The sequence below is a fragment of the Haematobia irritans genome, chromosome 2, assembly GCF_050003625.1.
Source record: "Haematobia irritans isolate KBUSLIRL chromosome 2, ASM5000362v1, whole genome shotgun sequence".
In the NCBI taxonomy this organism is placed as follows: Eukaryota; Metazoa; Arthropoda; class Insecta; order Diptera; family Muscidae; genus Haematobia; species Haematobia irritans.
This window is the reverse complement of record NC_134398.1, coordinates 109,094,645-109,099,842: the sequence shown is the minus strand read 5'-3', so window position 1 is coordinate 109,099,842 and position 5,198 is coordinate 109,094,645. Positions and strand designations below refer to the sequence as shown.

The 5,198-nt window shown below is 38.1% G+C and overlaps 1 long non-coding RNA gene across 1 annotated transcript; it reads right to left on the bottom strand.

Moving 5' to 3' along the window:
* Nucleotides 1-1,341: 1,341 nt before the first annotated feature.
* LOC142223722 (uncharacterized) lies at nucleotides 1,342-1,873 on the bottom strand. The gene is made up of 2 exons (XR_012718870.1): nucleotides 1,638-1,873; nucleotides 1,342-1,580 (listed from the first exon to the last, which is right to left on the bottom strand). It is a non-coding gene; the product is annotated as an uncharacterized LOC142223722 (long non-coding RNA).
* Between the last annotated feature and the right edge of the window lie 3,325 nt (nucleotides 1,874-5,198).

The window sequence follows — 5,198 nt, the reverse complement described above, 5'->3', positions numbered from 1 at the left end:
CTATTGCCAATGAGCCAAACATTTTGCATTGTCATGACAATGTATCGGTCACGGTGTCCTTTAACAAGGTCATGTCCAGTTCTGCCAAATTTAGTAAAACAAAAACCCAATAAACACAGGATGAGCGTTTTGCAAATGCAACAACTTTTCAGCTTGAGGATAAATGTAATTTTCAATATAAATTCAACTTGACTTGAAACAGCTCATCTTCAATACATCTTCAAATTGGTTGCGAATTACATTCAATTTGCCAAAATGTTGACGAAATCATTGAAAATGTGTTGAAGATAATATAAGAAAACTTTGACCAAACACTACCCTAACGCAAAAACCATGTGTTTTTAATACTTCTTTGTGCAACGAAGTTCGTGGTCAAGTGGAAGAAATAAAAAAAATGGAAAATTTTAGACAAATTTGCTGCAAATAGTTTATAATAATAGGTAAGTGAAAAAAAATTAAATAACATTTTAAGGAAGTCACTACATGTATATCTCTTTGCCGAAAACTAAAATTATGGATTCTACGTTCTTGAAAACATTAAAAAGCTGATCGATGACAAAACGTTGGGCAATTAACTGGAACTGTTCAAATAGCTTATAATAATTGGTAAGTCAATATGAAAAATCAAATCAACATTTTAGAGAAGTCACTAAATTTAAATATTTTTGCAGATAACTAAAATCTTTGGATGCTACATTCTTGCAAACATTATGAAGCTGGCCGATGAAAAATGAATGGCTTATCGGAAAAAGATTCCAGAAAAAATCAAAATGCAACCAATTAAAATTGTTAAAAACTTGATATAATTCCATATCATTAACTTCTGGATGAAAATGTGCATCACATCGTCAGTTTAATTTACATCCTATTATCAGCTTAAAATGGATATTTGTGAATTCCTTCTGCTGGAAATCTATGCTAGCACGCTGTCCATCACGTTCCTAATTTCAAATTGCCCGCACATTAATTAGTTTCAATGCAGTTTTATGACACAAACAGGAAGGAAATCGAATTATCTATGCGAAAGTGTTTACAAATAATGTTTAAGATATTTAAAGTTTTGTTGTTTTGTTCTTATTTGTTGATATGTTTAATAAGATATTTATTTTTCAATTACCAACATTTTTTGAATTTGGGGACTCTTTTGAGAATCCCCACTACGTCGAAAACAATCATATACGACATCAAAAACTCGTCGGAAAAGCACCGTCACTATTGAGAAGTTGTACCACGCCAAGTTACTACAAAAATGTTTCGCATGAGTGCAATTATTAGGTGCCTTTATAGATCAATTTAGAACGACGCCAATAACGGACCCTCCAAACAATCAGAAAAAGTGCATTTTAAGATAGTTGTGAAAGAATCATTGTGGTCGAGTAAAACACGTTTGTTTAGATATTTATTAATTTGATTAAACATTTACAAATTCTTAAAAATATAACATTTATACCACTATCACATTACATTTAACATAATTTTTGGCATTAATGATGATGTTGAGTTACAAGTAGCGAGTTACATGTTGCTGCGTCTATCAACCAGTGTTTTTATTCCATGGAGGCAGCGTGTCTGTAAAATATCTGAAAAACAATCACTTTATTCCATTTGGAAAATCACCAAATTGTTCACCAATATACCTTTCACAATTTTAAGCGTATAATCTATGTTTTCAGAACTTTATTTTCGTTTTTATTTAATTAAAATATAACAAGCTGGTTGCGCTTGGCGTTTCACAAAAAAAGGGGTTTTTTAACAGTAGGGATGGCAAATTACTTGCATGTACTTTTTGATGTACCTTTTCATGATGGTTGAAGTGACATTTACGAGTCTGTGGTAACGATGAGGTTGAAATGGAACTTTGAAATGCTGGCAGGGTAGTATTGTAGTGTATTGTTATATATTTTATTTTGACGAAAATGAATAAATTATACAAAATTCATAGAATTTTGGCTTTAACTTTCAATTAGAAGTGGCGATATCATTTATACAAATTTTGGTTGAAAAGTATTTGAAACAATGTTAATTTTTAATTTGACTCGCATCAAAAATTGTTCGAGAAATTGTTGAGTAGCGATGCATTTCAATTTGAGGATAACACTTGAGAAATTATTGCTATTGTATCGAATTTTACTGTTGATGGTAATGTCTTTTTTTTGTTGAGAACGCGATTTTCTCAACAATTTCTCAACTTGAATATTACCCTAATCCTTTGAAAAACTGTTTGAAAAATTGTTGAAATTTAGCATTTTTCAAACGTTTGTGTTTATTGGGAAGGGTTCATTTGCTCCTTTCGTGCCAATGAAATGTCAAAAGACACTAGATGGTGCTAGTAATTTAGAAAAGCATTCCATGATATTACAATACCAGTAGTAAACACTCAACAGAAACTCTATCCCAATTCTCCGATCATATATCATCCCACGATCAGTAACACACAAAAACAGTCGTTAAATGTCCGAGCGTCACAACTCATTCAAAGATCAAAATCGTCCGTTTACAAGTCGTTCACACCATGTGTTTAAATGTCGATAGCCGCCTTGTAATCCCTGTCAAATAAAAACCATTAGTCTGACGCTTACCGAACATATCTGTCAAGCCGAATGTAGTCATCTGCTTCAGCGTTGCCATATCGTCGCATACAAACTCAGGCAAGAAGAAGAAAATAAATTATATCCCATAAATACGAATACAGTGGCCGTCATTAAGCCAAATTTCTTATTCGGAGCCCGCGTAGAAATAAAAATTTGGAAACCACGAAGTCGGACACTAGATCTGTAAACGGCTGGTTTCGCTTTCACTTACGGCTATCTGTACAGAGCGACATTAATAATTCACAAAAAACGTAATCCAAAAGTAAGCGATATTAACAATTTAGCATTTTCATGTGATCCAAGAGTTGGCAACCCTATTCATATTTCTACCCGGTTATCCATACCATGGTAGTTCAAACCAATCGAAAATACTATTAATCGATAACTCCGAGTGAAATTACAATCAACCGTATACACCCTGTAATCGCCATCGTAAAAGTAGGAATCGCATCATCACGCTACCAGAAGAAAACTATTCTGTCACCACATACCAAAGATAATATGAACAGACAGAAAAGTGGGCACCTTAACGCCGTCTCTCAAATTGGTGGTGCATCAGGGCATACAATTCCTGCCCCCATGGAGTCACAGAAACAACTAATGTCAACGCTATGCCCCAAATGCCCGTATGGCTTGTCAACATTAATTATTGCCCTGTTCCGCCGCATCACATTACCACAATAGTGGCCACGAGCACAGCACAATATGCCCAACTCCCAACCCAGCTGTAATGAACCATGGGCCGGCCTGTACTGGGCTAATGTCATGACACGTCCGAACCCGTTTCCCATAATGGTTCCCCCTTCGGGTAAAACCCCCGAAAACCAACTATGAATGCTACTATTCATCCCATCGTCCACGTCATTTAATCACTGAACTCTAACCGCCCATCCGGTGGAATACCATGTCTGCGTTGTCCCCAAACATCCAGAGACAGCAGACATTACTCCCTGGTCGGTAAATATATGCATGAAAGTAAGCGCAAATCTCACGCACTCTCATTTCGGCCAATGAAATCTCGCCTTCGCGTAAAAGATGTGATTTCAAATATCGAAATGCGAGACAACGTGTGGATGTATACGTCTGAATAAATACTGGCCTAATTTTCATCCGTTTAGGTAAAGACCACAAAAATTCCGCCTGATGAATAGAGCGGACACCAATATGACGAGCAAAAGTTCGTGTTCGCAACACCTGGTACTGTAATGACCAATATTCTGCTTATACCAGCGACACCCAGAAAGGATACGAATATCCGTCCAGAACGATCGAGCAAAATCAGATATCACACCTTGCCAAATAATGCTGTACATTTAAATCACCTCAACATGAGGCCTGGGCCCCATACTTTGGACCGATTCAAGTGTGGTGGGATATTAAGCAACCATGCAGCGAAATTCCAAGTCATCCACTGGGTTGCTACCTTCAGGGCCCAGTGTTTGGGTATCGACTGGAGTTATAAATCTGGACAATGACCAAGAGTTAGGCCCAATTAGTCGACCTGTAGACGGATCGACAGGTGACGACACTCTGACAAGTCGAACTTTTTCTAAGGTAGCGACATCAAAAGTAGGTAATCCCTCACGAAAGAGATTCAAGGAACGCAGAAATGCCTTGTTTATCCTAAAGAAATTAGGATCAGTCCACCCAAGCACGCTGTCGGCTAAACAAGGCGATTCCTTAAAATGGGCTCAAGGAATTCTTGAGACTGGAAAAAGGGAACGATCGCCGGATGAGCTGCCATCCTCCAAAAGGGATCAAAGATCGTTTGCCTGAGTTGCTAAAGACAGCCTTGTGATGGCTATCATTAATAAAGGAGCATTGGACGGTATGGTTCCAAAGCAAAAATGGGGGGAAATTGAGAATGCTCTATCTGTCGTCTACTCACAGGTGCTGGAAAAGTTTCCCGGCCCAGATCCTCGACACCAAGAGGCTGGTTGGTATCAAGGACGATTTAAGCTAGTCGCATTTGAGGAGCAAAGGTTATAGAATGTTTTAAAGCTACTCTGATACTAATTGGTGAAGTTTGGGAAGGAGCTGCTCTAGAGTTAGTCGAGAAGAAAGACATACCGGCTAGAACTATCCACATGCGTGGATACCTGCAAACCCTTCTGACCCTGAATCTATTTTAAATAGGCTGAAACGATGCAATCCAGGTCTTCCAACAGCTGATTGGAAGGTTGGCCGTTTGGATGAAGTGGATGGACCAAGACGGCATGCAGTGTTTATATTGAACATTCAGTCTTTGCCACATCTAGCAAAGTCTCAGGGCCGTGTATGTTATGGGTTTCATTATATCCAAATGAAGGTGTATAAAAACGATCAGCTAAAGGATTCAGAAATGGACAAGCCTCTGTCTGAATCAGAAGTAAGCGGATGCGAAGTCGGGGGAGATACCAAAGTTGAAGACATGGATAGATACCGTATGCGTGAGGAAGTTGCTAGGGTTATTGCGAGAGTCACCGAGATCTCTGAAGAGGACATTCTTGATGACTCGATTGAAGCGGCTGATGTTACGGTTGTTGAAAATCTCGATGGTCCTACGGATCCTCCAGATAAATCTTCACCATTGTAAGGCTGCATGTGCTGCCTTAAAAGTTCTCCTGA